We start from the raw sequence: 21,129 nt of genomic DNA, 5'->3' as shown, positions 1-21,129 counted from the left end.
AAAAGGAAAAAGAAAAAAGAAAAAAAAAAAAAGATGTGACCTGTGAAGATGTAATGGTAAATTAGCAAAAAGTTACATATTTTTTGTATGATGCATGCATAGGAATAAGTACAATGGAAGATGAAATAATATAGAAGCATTGAGAATGCTGTATGTATCGATCTAAACTGATGAAGAACAACTATTTAGAAAGGGTATTAACTTTACTTACCTACTGTAGAGGAATTTTTTCTAAGAATTTTTAGTTTTCTAAAACAATCCTTGTGTGTTTTTTTCTCCCCTCAAACATCCCCAAGAATGCTCCGAAGAACTAGTTAATACAGTTTACTTAAAATATTCTGGTAATATTCACAGTTTTTGTAACTCTGTGGTATATGTAGGCATGTACATTCACAGCATCAACCACTGCTTTTTCCACTTGTTAGAGAGACTAATGCCAAAACCCACACAACAGGATCTTATGACTTTATGATAACAATTCACTTTCAGCCTAATGCCCTTCATAGGTGTTTGAAACCAAATCAGTGATGAGCTGAACTGGTAAGAATGTGTAAAACACAAAGTAGTTATTACTGAAACAGATAGACATTTAATTCACAATGAAAGAGTACACTTCTGGAACTTAGCATGGGAATAAGAAAACACGTACCGCATCTTTGAAGGAGAGAAGGGAGCTCATCCTCCCAGATGAGGAAATGTAAAAGATTAATAGACAGTGATAGCTCTTAAAGGGCGTGGCTAACTTCTCTCAAGTTGTAAGATTTGGAGTACTATGCTGGCCTGGAATAGGGTAAAGATAGTTTTATTCTTTAGTCTATCATGCTGAAAAAAAACACTTCCCTGGAGAAGTTGTGTCCTATGACCAAGGACAATGTACAATGTTTGTAACAGGTGTAAAAAAAAAATAGTGCTAAAATGAAACAACAAAAAATCACACCATTTACTTTCCTATGGGTATCAATAAAGGAGAATTTTATTGAAAAATCCTCTTAGAGATTAGAAATTGCATAGTAATGCATGTATACATTTGTGGAAGCATCATGAAACATGACAATTTAAAGTCAAGACTGCACAGAAGTCTCCCAGCCCAGTTTAATAAATGTTACACTGTAACACATATACTGTTATGAAAACCAGCCTTTAAATTGGACCCAAATGTTGCCTTCCTGAGGACAAGCTGCATTGTTTGGCATGATTTTCTGATTAAAAAAAAAAAAAAAAAAAAAAAAAGTCTTGTTCCAAGGCTCTTTAGGAGATAGATTACTGAGTTTTAATCCAATGATTTTATGAGCAATATATGTATAATCTTTTTTGAGAAATATCTGGCAACAATGTTGTAGAGCAATTCCAACCAGACAATCTGTGTAAAAGATAAGCAGATTTAGCAAAGCACGCTTTCATCCAGGATTGCAATGCATACAAAGGATCCTGAAAGACTTCCAACTTCAGAAATTAGCTGTTTATTTTGGAGCACCTATAGCAATAACAGCAAAACGTACCGCTCAAGTACTAACTGCTCATCTGCCTTACAAAATCAAAAAGGAATGTTTTGCTTTTCAGTCAGAGAAGGAATAAAATAAAAGGAAATGAAAATGAACTGTCATATGTAGATCTGCATGATAAAAGTACAAAAAGAACTTAACAGCTAATTTACAGAGCCTTTAATTTTTACCACCACACAATTCCAGGATGTTTTCATGACTGAAGAATTAAACTGTCCCTGGACTTTTGAAAGGAAAATTCTATCAATACCATTACACATCTTCTCAAATATCCTAATGCTAGCATCTCAAGTTCATAATGTGACTTTAAGGTGATGTTAACACCTTTATGCACTAAAGAAAGTAAAATAAAATAAATATAGTAAAATAAAATTATTTTAAAATGTACCTTACTTTACTTAGCGCATAAAGGTGTTAATATCACCTTAAAGTCACATTATGGTGCCACATCTACTGACAAAAAAAAAAAAAAAAAAAAAAAAAAAAAAAAAAAGATGAAAAAAAGTTATACCTGGTTGGCTGATAGTTATATAGCTGACAAAGGGTTGATGACCTCCCCTAACACAGAGCTGAAAATTACATCTCAGAGAGCAGAGACGGGAGCTAAATACTGAAATTAGAGCAAGCTTTGCATTTCCAGGTAAGAGAGAGCTTTTCCCTTCATAACTCTTTCTGTGTATCTATTAATCACTCGTGGGCTGGTGCTTTCCTATACCATCCTCATCAGGTCTCTGTGGACTGTTCAGTCTTTTTTCATAATTCTATTCTTCCTGTGCAATAGAAATCTGAAGATGTATTTATGATTTTGTTTAAATATATGCCATTCCAGCTTATACTTTTGAAAATTATTTTCTATTCAACATGTGTAACTCTTTTCCCTAGGGCAAATTATGAATCTGAAAACAATTAGATCATAACAAGGCTTGTAATTTTGGTACATTTCAGCTTGCTGCTCATAGAAGACAAAAACTTTCTCATAACTTATGTTCTTTTTATTTCATCTGTTTCAACAATTGTTGTATTAATACAGTATCTAAAACTGCAATAGACCCACACATCAGCATACTAAATTTTCTACCAAACTGCACTTTCTCTGGAAGTTTTTATTTGTTTAAGACAGCTTGTATTTTTCTTGCCTTTTTTTTTCTTTTCTTTTACAGAATCTTCAAAATCTGTCTTGCTAACCCACTATTCATACCTGTCTGCAGTGAGCTCTCAATGTAAAATAAACATATACCTTGTCTCAGAAAAATGCCAGAAATTTTCTCGTCCCCGCTCTAGCCAGTATGTACCATTTTTTTATCGGATTTTGAACTGCAGGCTATAGGATGGTGGAATTCTGCAACATCTCTAGCTACACTGTTATCTAGCCTTTGGGGAACTCTTTGTTTTCATCTCTTTGTCACTCTTTGTTATATGTAACCAAAGCTGCTTGTTAGCTGTCTAATATTTACACTCATTCTAAGCACCCCTGATTTTTCAAATACATGTCTATCCTAGGGCTTTTTATCCTAGTACTTTGGAGAGAAATTATATTCTCAGTGCTCCATGAAGGGTGCCAGTTGTCTGTGGTGGTATAATTTAAGTTCATTAACATCAAGAGTTCCAGACTTGTTCAACTGTTCTGTGTTTGACTTTCTGACAAAAGGTGTATAAGCATGGGTAAATACTGATCTTCTGCAGTTTCTCAGATTGTCTCTAGAGTTTGGCGTGGAAATGCAGAATGACACAGAAAGCATCCACCAAACACATCAAAGATCTTATGTTTGTTGATGTATTTCTTGCTGCAAAGCCTGCTAAGAAAAAACATATATACATATATATATACACATATTAGCTATACATATCCCTTCTTATAGCATTTAAAAAATATTTTATAGTTATCTACAGACAATTTTTTTCCTTAGTTTCCACCCTGGAATATGTATTGAAGTTGCTTATGTAAGACATTTTTTGAAAAGTTAATTTTTTTGTGAAAGTTACCCATTGTACCTTTAGTAGGACCTTTCTCTAAACCCTAACTTCTAGGAGTCACATTGTATTTGTGCCACTTAGATCACTCGGTAATATTTATAACACTGGTTAGCATATCCTGGCTATTCAAACACATCCTAGTAACCAAAAATGCCCAGGTAATAAAAGGAAGTGTCTAGCACCATAACAACATCTTTTTCCAGATGTATTTTTTATTTTGCCGATGCCCATATGAAATTAATCACCACCAACTTGCATGACTGAGGATTTGCACATTCATTTCAGAAAAGTGTTTTATCAGTCTATCATTTATTCACCTTGTAATTTATATTGTCTTCTTGGATCCATAACTTTGTATTACATAGCTTTAATATAGTTTCTTAATTGCTGTTTCCTTTTGAATTTTCATCATGCTAAAGACGCCTCTGCAGCTCAACAGATTTATTGGCCATTTAAGATTCCATTTCTTGTTCGCCTGCATTTTCTTCTTGCATTTGTATTTGATTAGTTTTTAGTCTTCAACTTAAAAAGCATGCACTTTTATATTACAATAACTTATAGCAGCAAAAATCTTGTACTTTGAATCACTGCTAACTTCCTGATATGATTTTTTTTCCTATAGACTACATCATCTTATTATTCTTGCAACAATTTTTATAAAGGAATAGATAGGATTTTATGTTACACTTTTTTCATGTTACCTTTACACTTGTTTTCTCTCTAATTCCTCTGTGTGTGCTTATTTTATACATATTTGGGATATATTTTTCTTTTTAATTTCACTTACTCTTCAGGTTGTTTGATAAACAGTCTCAGCTTTTAGAGATCAGCTTATTTTTCACCTTATTCTGCTTATTTTTGAGTCAACACAAATTTTATTCAAGGTCCTGCATCTTTTTTGCCTGTTACCTAATTTAACAAAATTAATTCATCTATAATAGTAATATATATTGGGCACTTTACAGAACTTGGCTAAAGCTTCTGAAAAGATACATGAATATCATTACGTTTGGGGTGGAAGAGACTGGATCACTTTCAAAATAGCAAGTAAATTTGTTACTAATTTATCTAATCACTATCGAAACACATGGAAACCTTTGTCTATTATGGTCACTAATGTGGCTATTCTGATTTTGCTTTATTTTTATTTACTGCTACTTCAACATCACAGCTTTTCCACTATAGTGTAAGGTATGTTTGTATATTCTTCATCACATCTTTTATTAGTTTAATTACATCATATTTATATTACATAACAATTACATAACAACCCTTACTCAATATTACATTTCTTTCCTATCAACCTCATTTGTTTTCACTATTTATTATTTTTATTTTGGGTGTTATTCTTCAGCTTGGATTCCCTGGGTTTTCAGAAGCTGACTGTCTTCTGTCAACATGAATAGTTCCAAAGCTTAACAAGAGAAATCTGAAACTGTATAATATTTAGGCTCAATTCCTCTTTTTACATGCAGTATTAACCAAGATCCCCAAAGCAGAGTTTTCCAAATTCCAGACATAAGTTGCACACTCCCTGTGAAACTACTCATGGTAATACTGTTTTTTATACTGGTTAGTCAAAAGCAGATGTACATAGGAAGCTTAGATTGAAAGAACTTGATTGCTATACTGCATAGAATAAAAACTGAGTGTTTCAGAAGTGCAACGCTATTCAAAATCTCACAGCTAACAGGTGTGAAGCTGAGTTCTGCCACTGTAACCAGCCAAATGCCACCAATATGCTAAATACAACTTGGAAAACTTTTATTGACTAGCAAGCTCAGCATGCTGGAATAATAAGGAAGTTTTGAATTTCCTCTCTTATTTGGAGAGTCTTTGCAGAAATATCAGCTGGTATCTACATCAGACTGTGCTATGTATAGCTTTGTTGATTTACAGAGGTCTTTAGAAAGCACACACCCAATGTTTTACTTTACATGAATAACCCTTATAGATAAACTGCCTAGCATACCTGAAATTTAGTCTTTGCAGAATGAGAGTTAAAATTACTTTTTAAAGTTTAGGTCATAAAAAAGAATATGTGTCTAATTTCAACATTATCAAAATTGAGGTAATTTAACAGAATTAATTTCTTATTATGAAAGCTATGCTCCAGACTTCCAAAGGACAACTGCTTGCAACACAAAGCAAGTTATGAAGAAAAGGGGGAATGCATTATTTTATTCCAGTCCCTATACTCAATGTAATTCTTATTGTCCACTTTGTTTTTCTTGAAAATATACTTCCTTTGAGATTTTCCATAATGTTAATTCATTTTCTTTAACCTGTTATTTTTGATATTCCTAACAGGAAATCAAATGAAAATACGAAAACAAATGTCAACATTACTTAAAATGTTGTTCTTCAGATATTCGGTTACTTCAACATTTCAAATATTTGCATTACAGCAGTGCCTACAGATCACATCTGAGACAGGGCATAGTGTGATAATACATTTCTTTGCCAAAAATACATCCAGTAAAAACAAGAACACATAACTACATCCTATTGCTCCTTTTTTACTGGTATAGTATAGAGTGAGGGGTTACACAATTCACTTCATGTCACATTGGAAAACCTGTGGTAGAGGTCCAATTGCAGCTTGGTCTGATGACGTAAAAGATGCAGACAAGTAGCAGTCATACGAGTAACCTCGTTAACAGAGCTGTCAGGTGGCTGTTCTACATCACATTAAGTCACCTCAGCCACACAACTTGTTTTCCTCCTTCCTTCTTAACGTGCACAAATTTTGCCCAACTGTGAACAGGAGAGGGTGAGCAAAGCAGGAGAAAAGAATTAAAACTCATTTCTGAATAAATAAACACACCATTCTGATAAAGTAATGTTGCTAACAGCAGAGAATTCATGTAGTGATTCAAATATAGTTTGTTCAGAAAATTCCTAACAATGCTGAACGCAAAACTGCCTTTTGTATTGTGTTCTGCAAGATGCCTACCAGTCACAGAGAAGTGTTTAGCATTCCTATTCCTGCTCAGCATTTCTGAAAGCCTGGAAGTTTTGTTCTTTTTTTGAAGTTACAGCAAGCTTCAAGGAAAGAAGTTACAGATCTACAGATAACAGAACGATTTCTGAAAACCATTAGCAAGATTTCTCTTTTAGCAATAAATACTGTGTGTATGATGAAGGGTTTACTTTCCCAGAAGTGCTTGTGGGACTTAAGATTGCACAAAAGGGCTGTGAAATGTGTTTCCCTCAGTTCTGGCTCTTTAGTTCCTGGAGCCTCAGGTCACATTCAGCTCATAGTTCCTATCAAGCTTTTCCCAAAGGACCTTTGGGCTCCTGCAGTAGCCAAACTTCCCTGGAACAGGAAACTCTATTTACACTTATGTCTTAAAGCCTGGTGCTCATCCATAAAAGGGAATAATAATACTTTTAGGAACTGCTTTTTTTCTTAACCTTTAACAGACCACAAGTCTAGTCTAAAATGTACATTTTATAAAAGTGACTTTTCACAAAACCAAGAAAAACTATTTTAAAAAAGTAAATAATTAAACATTCCCTTGAAATGCTTGCATCGTTCTAACAATATGCAATACCTTGCATGCAGAAATGTGGAACAGAAAAATACTTTGAGTGGGCAAACTTCTTTTTCACCTATCCACTCACAGGGGAGTATCAAAGCCATCCTTGGAGAAGAGGCCTTACAAAAAATCCACCAGGAATTAAATGTAACCTTCACAATGGCAATTGACTCCTGAGTATAAAGATCTTGTAAATTCTGTACCACATGATAAATTACAGGAGGCTACTGGAAACATCCAAAAAGTAGCTCTGCTCCTCCCCACCCTTAATAGACTGATATTTCATAAAGAACATATATAGCTTCCATGTGCTAAGAAACTTCTTGACATTTAAAAAAAAAAAAAAAAAAAAATCATTTTGTGGAAAAGAGAATAATCACCTAAAAAGTCAAAATGAGGATTTTTATTTTAAAAAGCATGAACACACACTGTGACTTCATCTAAATCTTGAGATGTTTTTAATTTCAAAATAAGTTTATCTCCATGCAGATATCTGTTTTGAATTGCATTTTAATTACTTCAGTGCCAAGATCAACACTTCCTGTGTTACTGTAGCTTATAACCATATCCTCCATCTTTCCTTCCCAGTAACATCTTTTGTCTTTTTTTTTTTTTTTTTTTTTGTCACATCTAAAGTGAGTGAGACTGCCAACTCCACAGTACCAACACTTTGAAGTTTCTGTGAAATACCTAGTGCAAAACACATGAAGTAACATCATCTCTCCTATGTTGTATAGGTTCTCGGAAGACTGCTTTAAGATTCTAAATCCATCTAAAAAGCAGACTTGCATGAGCTGCATGAATGCTACTGAAAATATGCCAGCCCATGCAAGGTTGCAGGCATCTGAGTTTCAGTATAAAAAGCCTCAACTGTGAATTTTGTATTCAGATTGAGATTTTGTTTTGAGGATGTACTGATGTTTTCAATGGAAATTCCTTAATTAAATTACTCTCCTTATAAAATCATTGTATCAAATTGAGTATCTATTCAATAAAACAAGATACTTCAGTTTTGGATGTTTATTCATATTTTTATGGAAATGATGTTTCTGAATATTAATAAACAAAGAGATTTCAACTCCATTGTTAAAATCCATTTAACACCAGTAAGAAAGTGAGGTGTGAACAATGTAATCTCATTACAAAGTGAAATTGCAGCTTTTAATGTAGCTGCACATAACAACACAAAAGATGAAGGAGCTGTTACAGTTGCATAGTCTTAGATTTTTTTTTTTTTTCATATAATTGACTATTACAATTTTTGGTTTAAAGATGGAAGTAGAAACATAATCAACTTACTTTCTAAGAACAACAAACAGTATCTGCAAGACTCCAAATTATATTTTAATGTAAGATCTTCAGTTCTTTAAAGTCTATAATTCCTCAGATAAATGAGCTTATTTACTTTGATTTCAAGTGCTGGACCATTCTTGGCTTCAGACTAGGAGTCTGAAGACATCACAGTTACACTCTAGGACATTAAAGAAAGTAGAACAACAAAGGGGTTTTCCATAACTTTCTTTCACTAATCACAAGGACTTCACAATGTAATGTCTCTGATCTGTCATCTAGGAAATGAGTAAGGTCCCTAAAAATAATTGGGAGTATCCCAAGGTGAATAAGTCTAGATCTAAAAAAAAAAAAAAAAAAAAAAAAAAAAAAAAAAAAGATATATAATGTTGTGGGTTTCTTTATCTTGGCATTTATCCATCTCTGTCTCATTCCTGTGGTGAATTCTCTTATCTGTCTCAGTCGCATCATCACCTCAATTCTACAAGCTCTTCAACAAGACTAGTTAGATTTTTCATTACTTCCTGTTACTACATGCTTATTTAAAGCTGAAATTTAAGAAGAGATAAGCTTCCTATTAATAGGAACAACTTTATTAAAATGTTATTCTCCCTCCAAATTTTAAGTGTCCATGATATGCATGAAATAAGTCATTGTCCATTGCTATGTAAATGCTATTCTTCTATCTAGGTTTAAAAAAAAGGAATTTAATTATACCGTATTTATCTGTATAATTGTCATTATTTTGAACTGTGTATCTCCTTGATTTTTAAACATAAAGCCTATGATACCATATATACATATGTATATGTATGCCATACATACATATGTATACCATACACGGCCTTTTGGGTTAGAGTACAACCTGCACAACAAACCTGAAAACATATGTATTTGTAAAACATACAGATGGTGTTACTAATGTAAAGTTGCTGTTGAGCATGTTTATAAGGCTTCTTGTTTTTAAAATTTATGAGGTACCTAACAAATTCAATTTTAATCTGAACATTTGTGGATTATTTCCATTAAAACTACTTAAGAAGTTCAAGACTTAACAGTACTGATTCAAAAATACTATAAAAATATTCAAAAATAACAAGTAAAATACAGTTAAAAGTGCACAGGAATTACAAGTTTTACAAAGGTGGAAAGTAGAAATGTCTAGAAGAAGAAAATGTCTCCCTGATATAACATATATTTCTCTTTTTAAATATCTTTTCCATATAATAAAATATTTACGCTGTTCCGTTTCATATATATATATATATATATATATATATATATAAAAAAAAAAAAAAAACTCAGCTCTGAACTCACTTTCCTCTCTCACCTCCTCTCCATTTCAAGTTGTGAAAGTATCTGGAAGATGAGAGATATAAGAGTACATCCAGTGTAATTGCATTACCTAGATTTACCTCTGATTTAATCCAAATTCTATGTTCCAATATCCAACTAAAACACAGATATGCAATCTGACCTAAAAAAACTTCACCTCTGTCTTAATTAATTATCTGTATTAATTCTCATACTCTGTAGTCCCAAATAGATACTTTTTCCATCCAAAGCTAGTGGTCAAATTCACTTATGATGTGACACCACTAACTTCAAATTTTCACTAAGTGATAAATTTGGGGTTGGGATTTTAAAGTAGCTTCAAGTATTCCATCCTCTAGCAGAATTGTTTTATAAGAGTCTTTTTAGAAAGTCAGTCATTTCCTCTTCCTTTTTTTCCCTCATTCTTTCTTATCTTAAATTATAGTGATGTGTTTATAATAATAACTCAGTGATACACTGTTTAAGCAGCAGGAACCATCTAAAATGGTCACACAAATTCAGTAGTAATGATTATTCATCTCTTGGAAGAATATGCTAGAGGATTTCTAACATAAACAGCATAATCCAAATTTCTCCTTTAAAACCAGAAATTATGATCCTGATGTGCAATGATTTCAACACATCTATGGACGTCTTTTTGAAAATATATAGCACAATGCTGTGTCAGTTGTATCAAGGACAACGTGAGGACAGGATACTAAGCCTACCCACTTTTTGAAGTGTAATATGCAGAAATAAGTTATAATTCACAAATGTTAGAAGAGCGGTGGGGAACAACACTGATCATCAACTTATAGTAGTAAAAGAAACCTTTGTCTCTGAATGCAGAGACTTCTATTTATCAAAGGTTAAGACATGGTTCTTGCAAAAACAGGCACAAAAGAAGCCACTAACTGAACCAGGGGCAACTTTATGCTGCCTACACAGCAGGGATGCATACTTAGCCTGCTTCAAAAGAGGCAGGTTCCATACTCAAACATCTACTCTTTTCTTTTGCAGTCCTCTGCCATAAGGTTGAGATAAAACAAGAGCTTTAGAGGTGGCTGCAGACCATGTTTCTACCTCTTGGATACTTCTGCCTCTGGTGTCACCAAGCTTCCTCCTTCCTCACATTAGGAATTGACTCCTTCCCTTCCTTCCCAGCAGCCCAAGAAGTCAGAACCTATACAAGACTGGAAGGAAAAGTCAGGAAGTGCTAGAAAAAGTGAAGCAGAATGAGAAGAGTCCTGTACTTATCTGTATTCTCTCCAAAGCTTCCAGGAGCTTCCATGAAACCCACTCTCCCAGGCACCTTTTCATGTTCAGTCTTTGAAATATCATCTAATTCCTTACCTTTCCCATCTGAAACTCTTCTTTTCCCAGTTCAGAGCTTCAAAGTCTTCATGGATGCATCGTAATCACTTTCTCCCCTTCCATTCTTTATCAAGCACTACAAAAACTGAGTTTGTGTACACTATCCAAAGGCCTCAGATCAACTCTAGTATATCATATGGAGACATCATTTATATGGAGTGAATACCCCTTTAATTCTAGCTAAATATGTATAGTAAAAGCTAAAAGTATAGTGACATTTAGAAAATATTGTATGTAAGCATCATACAGGGATAAAGGCACATGTATCTGAGCTGCAGTCCAAAATGTAACCCTAGCTTGTATTGACAGACAGAAGTCAGTTTAACACGGCCTAAGCCAGGTATCAGTGCAGCCTGATAACACACACTTCAACATCAGCTGCTAAGTCTAACTAAGCCTCCAAGTAAGCAGTAGTTAAATCCTGTGTTACCAGTTCCCAAACTGGTGACATGAAAATAAGCTTAAATGCATTTAAATGAACAAACACACTATCGTCAGAGAGAGGTGAATGCATGTGTAGGCAGCAGAAAGGGAGGAAGTCACAAATAGAGCTCATGTATTATAATGAACTCTACAGAAGGAACAAAAGAAAACCTGTCCTCCTTAGTTCAATTAATTCATGTTTCTGTAATCAAATCAATGTAGATTATTTATTTAGGTGGAAAGTGTCACTTCCATGTTACATAATGTTACATAATGTTACTTATGTTACATAAGTCTTTCCCTACAGACTCTGTAAATATGTTTTTACACATATCCGAATGAGGATGTCAGTTAAATATGCTCCAAAATATTACAGAACATTACCAGGCTTATATATACGTATCACTGCTAATAACGTTGACAGAAATCCAGGAGGGAAGAATTTCACAGACCAGTGGAAAAACTCTCTTTCAGTTTTTCTTTAAGAAAATAAGCATTAGAAACCTTCAGACTAGGAGAAGAAAAAAAAAAAAAAAAAAAAAAAAAAAGACACCAAACTGCTTTACCAATGTCATAAAGTCTATGTAAGCAAACATTTGTGGCTTCCCATGAGATAAGCTGTCTTTCATTTAGACAGTGAAGTTAGAAAGTGATACCAAGTGATAACCAAGCAGACTTAGCAGTTAACATGTTTAGCAAAGGACTATCACCAGTCTTACACGTGAGCATTACAGACACTTCAGCATGAAGCTGGCCAACAGACAAACTTGTGAGGTCCCTACCATGACAGGAAACCTATAAATCCATAAACATATTAAATACCCACCCATTCCTCAGATTATCTCTTCAGATAGACATACTGTTATTAAACTAATTGTCATCACTTACATGCATAAAGTACTAGTATAATCAGAAACAAAAAATAAGAGCTCTGATGTTCATAAACTTCTACTCTTCAAAGTGATTGTAGTCTGAGGATCATTGAAATTTTAAGACTATAACTAAGGAAAGAATCATCTGAATGTTGTGTGTTATCTGGTGAACTGAAAGCAGCCACAGATATGGCTTTATGAATGATTTTTCACTCAACGTTCAAATATTCATTTAAGACACTTCACAGAAGATGAACAAAAGCACAGGGAATGTTTGTTTTGACACGTCCTCTGCTGAAAATATTTGTATATATCCAATATACAAGTAGGTATATTTTCCCATCACACTTTTTCCGCTCTGTAATGAAACATATAAAAATAACATGAAATTGGCACTTCAGAACAGGGACTAAGTAGTCTGATGGAAAAGTAGAAGTGCAGAAACTACACTTCCACCAGCAATAATGTATGAAACAACTTTCTGATAGCTTTTCAACAAGTTATTGTGAGAAAGGGATTTATTTTTCATTTTATTAATAAAATTCCCTTAAAACAGGTTGAATGACCTTATCTTATTAGCATGCATATGATTCTAAATACACAGTCAGATTAAACCAGTAACATACATTAAGACAATTGTTATTAAAATAGGTTCTTTATTTCTATATCAAGGAAATTGCAAAACTAAGACGTATCCAGCTAAGAAACAACTTTTCTGTACTTCATTCATTCTAAACCATTCAACCAACAGGACTGTAGGAAATTAAAGGTAAATCACCTTTTAAAAATCTTGGAAAAAATGTTCAAATTGGATAAATTACTATGGGACCTGTAGAAAAACTAGTAATAAAAAGTGTTCATAAAAGAGATGAGTAAGGAATGTATTACCATACATTCATACATACAATGTGGTCACACTGAGGTAACTGATGAAATACCACAGGATCTCCATGACCTATTTAGAAGAACTAGTACCCCCGTTTTGTAGGTCTTCATTTAACGTATTGCGCACTGCTTTTACTGTACATCTAGGTAGCTGATTTCATCTGTATCCTGTTTATTTACAGGTATCTTCACTGGGAGGGCTAGTCATGCACACAGGTCATAGAAAAAGCACTGCACACTTCCTTTTTGCAAAGGGAGCTATAGATTTAGGCAGCAATCAAATTATACATATATGGCAAACACTCAATATTTTTCTGACTATCAGGAAACCTTCTATATCTGGAATTTTATAAAAACTCCTCCAAGATACAAGTCTGTCAGTTATTTATTCATTTTAAGGTTAAAAATGCAAAGAAAAGTGGATAAAATGTTTTAACAATCTAATAAATATTAAGCAGAAACAGTCACATGAAAAAAAAAAATCAGTTTCTTTGGTAGGTCAGTGCAGATGTTTGATAACTTTCTTGTGTTAACAGAAAACTGTCTTCCTCCAAATAACACACTCTGATTCAAGTGGTGTAGACCATTCAAGTGGTGTAGACTATGTCATGCTGTGATGATTGCACTGGCTTAACTGTTATGAATGATGATTATAATAGACCATTTTCTGAATAAGTCAAACATTTTTAGACTTGTGGTCTATATCTTTTTAACATCTCACTATTACACAAATTCCAGCGTTGGAATTACTGACTCTGCCAAAACTACAGCTACTGTCTTAACAAAAAAATTTTGCTGAGTAAGACCTGAATTATCCCCTTTCCCTATACTTCACTAAAAATAAGCATAAATACTTTTGTAAGGGAACATATAAATACTTATGTATGGGACCAAGCAGTAGTAAGCATGAAGAATGTTTCCTTCTTTTTCCACTGAGATTTGGTGAACTGATAATAATAATAATAATAAGGCAAAAAGTTAAGCTTTTCAGATACTATTGGCAGAGTCCACTCTCTCCAGCAGGAAGACAACATGTCAGACACACGTCTAGGTCAAATGAATCTGTGAATCTGGCCCATCACACCACTACATATATATGTGTGTGTGTGTCACAGATTAGATATTTTAAATACACTGTCTTTAAAATACACCTATACTAAACAGTTATTACTTTTTCTAAATTAAAATGAATGGTAACGTTTATTAAATATTAGTTAGTTGTTAATAGTTCATTAGCATCTTGTAGAAATCAAGACTGTTCTACTCTTCATCACCAAGGAGCCCATAACGTACCTCAAGAGCAAGACACATAACAGAACCAGAAATATGCATGGCAGAATATATTGGTCTTTTTATGTCTTTTTTTTTTTTTTAAGATGCTATGTAAAATTCTATTTATTTTCTAGTAGTTCTGCTACCGTTCTTATCTATAAAATAGTTCACATTAAATGTAACTTCTCAAATCCTTACCATAATTAAAATCAAGCCATGGAACAGAATTGATTTCAAATATCCTGCTCCTATATGCAGAAATGAAATTGACATTTACTGAGAGCTGCTAGACCATTAAAAAATTAAAAAGAATATGCATTCTTTAAGGACAAAAAGAACATAATCATTAAAGAATTTATATAATTTCTACTATATAACTCTGCTGGTTTTATAGGACCTGAAATAGATGCGTACTCCCTTTCCCTGTTTGACTCACGATCATGTCGATCATGACAGAAGCGACTAAAAATACAATACATTACTGCATGCAGTGCCTGTAAATCCCAGGAAAGAAGTAGCTTTAGACATTTATACACCTAGTCTGGCGACCAGGAGCTGGCGAGGGTGTCAGCGAGCGGTTGGAAAAGCGGACACTTTGTGCTGCCGCTGCAAGGACAGGAAGCATTGAGAGTTTCTGCAGCAGTGGCTGGCCTGAGATAATGCCATTGTATGAGCAGCCCGAGTGGCCTCTCCCAGAGCTGGGAGCCCAGGGCCTGGCGTCTGGCGGCCTGGCCCGTGGCCAGCCGGGTGCTGGGCTCCGCAGGGAGGGCGGCTGGCCCAAAGGCAGCTTCGCGCGCAGCCCGGACCGCGCCTCGCCACGCAGAGGAAATCTGGCGAGGCCTCCAGACTTGATGGCTTCTTCTTTACGAGGCCGCTCTTTTTTTTTTTTTTTTTTTTCCACTCTGGTAGTGGTGTTCACACTGGGCTCTCAGGGAACTATTTAAAGTCACAAGCAATAAATGAGCTGATGACAGGATTATTCGAAAAGTCATACTTTGCTACCCCAAAATGCCGGTTACGTTCCTCGCACTTTTTAAACAGCAGCCTTTTGCTATCACCATCACACAGAATAAAAGAGTCATTTCAGCAGGCCAGTTCTCCAATCATTTTATTTTTTACCCCTTTTAATTCTTCCAGGTTTATTTAAGATATATGTTCTGTTTAAAACAGACATTGTTCTTAGCACACAAAGAAGTTCAAGGATGTGGCATCAGTGTGTTCCCACCCACCATTTGCTCTGATTTTCTGAAAAAAATCATGTTAGTCCCAGTGGAAGTACAAAAGCTATGTGAAAGCAAAACAAAAAAAAAAAAAAAAAAAAAAAAAAAAAAGCATCTGTTCCTGAGAAGCCAAATTTTCTCCAAAAGAAATGCTCATATGCCTTCCAAACACCAAACATACATTTACACAGAAACATAAATGCTCATCATGCTGGATTTATAGATCTCCTTAAGTGTTCTGCTGAAATGACAGCAAATGGAGCAAAGGGAGATACAGCTACTTAGTGAGAATGAGAATGACAATATTTTCCTTTTCAAAAGTATCAGATATTTATTAAAATCTCTGGAAATTATTGTCAGACAAGGAATAATTTCTTATATCAGCATTAAAGAAATCTATTCCAATTCTTACACTAAATAACCTCTCAAACAGTATGTAGCAATTCATAGCTTAACTTTATCATAAGATAACAAGTGTTTCAACAGGCGAGTTACCTTCCTGTATTTGTTTTATTAAAATATTTCACAGAAGCCTAACATTAAGTAATACAAATTTAATTTATTATGTATTATGTATTAAACAAGTAAAATCACTACAGCAGCAAGTCTGTTCCTAACTTAATTTCCTAAACTGTATATGCAAAAGTGGTCTGCTGCACTGCACTTACCTGATTCTACAGAGAGGCTATGTAGATTAAGATCTCATCCGTGAGAGTGATAATCCATACACTGTGGAGAAGCCAAAGTCCCCAGATTCAAACAGTTATGGCTGCGTTAAATAACAGTTTATGTTAAGAGGAAGATTTCACAAATAAATTGTGACACTGTCTTTAAAATTAGTGCTTAAAATCATTTTTAAAATGCTTTTAAAACTTGCTTTCTTGAATTTTCAAAATTTGAATCCTCTCAAGGAATTATGTTTTCAAACTGCATTGTATTCCAGAATCCAGTATCACAACTTTCATATTTTTTAAGTCACACCACATACAGGAGGAAAGGCTTCAACGGATTATGAAATAACAAATTATTCAAAGCCCTGCATGATTTAAAAAAAAAAAAAAAAAAAAAAAAAAAAAAAAAAGATATACTCTAGAATAATGTAATAGCAATTAAACTATTTCACACTTCTCAGCCAAACCAATATGGATGTCAAAAAGTGGCTTATTACAAAATAGGTATAATTTAAAATAAATTTACAACAAGTTTTGTTCACATTGTATCTATCAATATAAACAAAATATTTAAAGAGTGACTTATGTAAAAACAAAGTGATGAGTAATTCTAATCAAAAGACATCAACCTGACAGGTTCTAAAGGTCTCATTTTTGGAGATGATTATTCAATTAATACAAAAAAAGAAGAAAAATAAAAATAAAAAAATGCTTGCTTTTGAACAATTAAGGCCAAGAAACTGAATTACAAGTTTCTCAGTTCCTCTAAAAGTTGTAGTAGATGCGACAACCCAAAGGGTTAACAATTTCCTTGCCATGCCTATTATTTTCATACAGTGACAACACAGAAAAACTGGTAGCAGCTTAGACATGACCTTGGAGTTACCCTACTGTATGTACTTCTCTGAGTGTCTCCTTTGGACTGATCCACCTGGTTGTCCAAAGATCCAGTAAATATTTGCACGCACTGAGTAAGGAAGTAGCACTTTCTGTGTAGAGCTAGTAACAAGACACAACATCTCAGCCCTGTGTCAACAGTGAAAAACAAACAGTGGCTGCTAGTAGAGAACGTCAACTTTCATGTAACAGCCAGCACTCAGCTACTCATGACCGTGACCTACACACTTTATCACATTTCAATCTTCATTGTGAAGGCAGAGACTCGATCGGTGGCCGCCCACAGTGCAGCCATGCAGGCTCCCTGGTCCTAAATTGATCCCTGATCTTGTTGGTTCTCTTCTCAGTGTTTCTTCCTGGTATGTTCTACCTCTTTAAGCAGGTGCAACAGAAACTCTGTGAAGGAAGATGAGAAATATCTATGTAATTGTTGGTCTCAAAAACATGTGCCTGCAACCCACGGGAAAACATGAGTGTCGCACACCTACTACTACTAGTGGTAGGAGACAGGAATTAAACTGCAAGGGGCACTAAAACCTTTGTCACCAAATAGGTTAAAATGCAGTCAAATTTAATGAAAATCCAGAATACGGTATCTTACCATGTGCACCTCTTTTTCTATCCAGGAAGAATCCTATTTAAACAACAGTATCCTATTTAAACAACAGTAGCAATGTTTTTATTTGTTTGTTTGTTTGTTTGTTTTCTAACTGTGCTGAGAGGTCTGCCTTACAGGTCTACCATCTAGTCTTTCTCACCAGGTAAAGGAGAAATTTATTAATTCTGAACAAATACAGAATATCTTGTGTTTCAGTAAATTATATGTGAGTCAAATAGTTAAAAATACTTTGCTGAAGGGAACTAACTTTACAGAAGAAAAAGTAAAACGGGGACTTTATAGAGTCAAGAACCTATCTAACTAATCTGAGATCAAAAATAACTGAATCAGGGTCTGGCAAAATCCTTAACTAAGACTTGATGCATTACCATTTTTAATTGCCAGTTCTTCTGCAGCCTCCTGCATAAAGCACTTTGGACTCCAGGTTCATATTGATCTACTCATACACTACTTTTCAGCAGGATCCATATTGCTAAATATTAAGGTTTTAGTATTAAGGCTTTTATACTATCAATCCTGTTTTGGGATAAAAGTTAAAGGTAACTGAACTGTCAGAGAGAGGTCAGAAAATATCTTTTTCCTTCCCCACTCTATTTCAGTTGCATAAAATGAAGACTTTCATAGTTTGGCAAAAAACATGACATAGTCCAGGCTAAGTGCTAAGGCAAGCCAGGTTTGTAAAAGGGTGAAACCCTTTGTAGTTTGGAGCAGATTTTGGATCTCTACTGGAGCAACTCCAGAAAGCCATTTTATTGCAACACATTGCAGAGCCCCAGTGATGATGTAGATTATATTTGTGTAGAGTTTAAAAGAATATGAGAGACAGATCATGTTTCATCATCTTCTACAGGTTCTTTTTAAATAAAAACATGCAAAAAGAAACCAAAAAAGTCCTCAACAAAATCGTTTTTCAACACATGAGGACTTATATGGTGAAAGAAGGTTCTTTAATGAAAAGGATCCATACTCAAGAGAACAGGTGTAAAAATAAATGTTTATAATGAGCTCAAGAAGGATTGGAACAATAAGTATTTGGAATTCTTTCGTCTCTGCCCTTTCACCCATACAAGTTTCAGGGTTCAGGTGTGATGCTTAATAGTGATAATTTTAGACCAAAGTAGTGGCAAGGAATTTCAGATCAATAATTTGCTATGGTTGGTGGCTTCAGGACTGTTGGTAAGTGACATGCAACAGAGCAGAAATCAATACTCAGATCTGCAAATACTAAAGATCACATGACACTTCACCAGGAACAAAACTCCCACAGAGCACATGATGGAGCAGGATTACAACGAAGTTAGGGAACCAAAGTTTAAATGTTTTGTGATTACAACCAAGATGTATTTAATCAAATTAATTTTTTGAATATTTCTCAAACTGTAGCTGGACATCAGTGTCACAACTCTATTTTTTTTTTCCTTTTTCCCAAGGTTTCCCTGAGTTTCCTCCTCTCCTCAGAACTCCTCTCTGCTTTCCCACCCCCACAGTCTTTCTACTCCTCACCCATCCCCAACACTTCTGCAGTGATCTCTGCCCCACATTTTTCTCTACTACTATTAATACTAGTAGTACTACTACCACTAGTACCAGTGGCACCATTAGTACCACTGGAGTACTATTGCCTCTTCCACATCTGCCCGCTAGTAGGTTCAGCAATACCAGCAGAAGCCCAAGCTATTAAGCCCTCTTGTGGAGCATCATGATGGGAGCAAGGAGATCAGGATTAATGGAAAAATAATTGACCTTCCATATTGATCAGAATGCAGAACCTATTCAGCACCGGATTTATTTTCAAGCTCTGGAAAGTGGTACACTATATCAACTGTAGACTTTTCTGCTCCTTTTCACGCAGCGTACAATTCTTAATACATTACCTCTCCATTTCATTAGTCTTTTCCACATCTTATACCTGTCCGTTGTCTTTCCCCCCACATTACAGTCTCCCACAGCCAATCTCTTCCCTTTTTTTCCAACTATTTGCATTTTAAGTTATCTTCCTTTCTCCAGGGTGCCAGAAGGAGGAGGGGAAAAACACAGGAACTGCCTCTGTCCAACTTTCACAGCTCAAGACTAGTTGTAGAAAAGACCTTCCTTAACCACTGCTACTGTGTTCTGTGGCATGCTCGGTAGTGGCAGAGGCTTTTTATTAGCTTGAAATGTAGAGAAAAATCCAAGCATATAAAATTCTTTTTTGTTGTTGTTTTGTTTTATTTCAGGAAAATTATAGGAGGAACATCTCCTGTACTCCAGAACTCCAAAGTAATTCCCTGACTCCCTCCAAGCATCTGAAATTTCAAGTCCATGTGCCAAATAAGATAGCTGCCAGATTTTTGCAATTTAGTATTAATTAAACACCAAAACAGTACAACATGGCTGAAGAATGTATTTTTCCAAATCTCATCTTTAGAGGATTCATTATATTTTGTTTACATTAGAAAATGATTACCAAAGGTGCAATGAGCCAGAAACTCATAGAGGAAATTTTCCATCCAAATTATTTCAGTTTGACAGTATTAAGATGTTAAAATTAGAGGTATGGGCATCTGGGTTGGGGCCTGAGAAAGTGCAAAGTGTGATTAATTCCTGTGTGATCACTGTGGTATGATCCAGAAGGAAATTCCAGAAGAAAATTCCAGCAGGAAAATAAAATTCCAGATTCCCTGCCCATTCAAAGATGTGGTCTGTGGAGTAATTTTTGCCCTTAATACTGCAGTCCATGTGGAAAATGAAAGTGTTTTTGAAAATCTTTCTTCAAAACTCAATCTCTTATTGCTCAAAAATAAAAACAAAGTATTAGGAACCTTACACAAGATCAAAGATAATTAAGAAGAGGCAAAGGTTTTAGGTGACTGAATAGAGGAAAAAGCCACCCATGATACAGCCTTTCTTTCCCCTGTTTTTTGACCTGACACAAGAGAGGAGATGAGGGGGAGAAAATGGAAAAAAAAAAAAATAAAAATAAAAATTAAACCATGATATCAGAAAGGAAAAAACTTACAGTTCTGCTAAACACAAGGTCATTTTTGGATCCTTGTGACAGGTTCCTGGAATAGAGCAACAGAACATGCTGCTGCTCTGGGAATAGCTGAATTCTGAATTTCAGAACATGGAGAGGGGCTTGTGGGGAGACTACGCTTCCCAGGAAGTCTGCACCTAGAGAAAGGAAACCACAGTACAATGAAAGATGTGATCCTGCTAATATACTACTTAAGAAAACAAACTAAACTGGTAAAAGTATATATCAAGAGGAATTCACCTTTATCACATTTGGGAA

At 34.7% G+C, this 21,129-nt stretch overlaps 1 long non-coding RNA gene across 3 annotated transcripts in view; it reads right to left on the bottom strand.

Moving 5' to 3' along the window:
• Window positions 1-16,755: 16,755 nt before the first annotated feature.
• LOC118162958 overlaps window positions 16,756-21,129 on the bottom strand; it is a 39,451-nt gene continuing 35,077 nt past the window's right edge. For all 3 annotated transcript variants that reach the window (XR_004748739.1, XR_004748738.1, XR_004748740.1), the window contains 2 exons: window positions 20,854-21,008; window positions 16,756-17,632 (listed from right to left, as the gene is read on the bottom strand). This is a non-coding gene — a long non-coding RNA (uncharacterized LOC118162958). The remainder of the gene's footprint in view (window positions 17,633-20,853; window positions 21,009-21,129) is intronic.

The sequence above is a fragment of the Oxyura jamaicensis genome, chromosome 2 (genome assembly GCF_011077185.1).
Source record: "Oxyura jamaicensis isolate SHBP4307 breed ruddy duck chromosome 2, BPBGC_Ojam_1.0, whole genome shotgun sequence".
Lineage (NCBI taxonomy): Eukaryota > Metazoa > Chordata > Aves > Anseriformes > Anatidae > Oxyura > Oxyura jamaicensis.
Note: the sequence above shows the minus strand (reverse complement) of the source record. Positions and strands in the feature narration are given on the sequence as shown.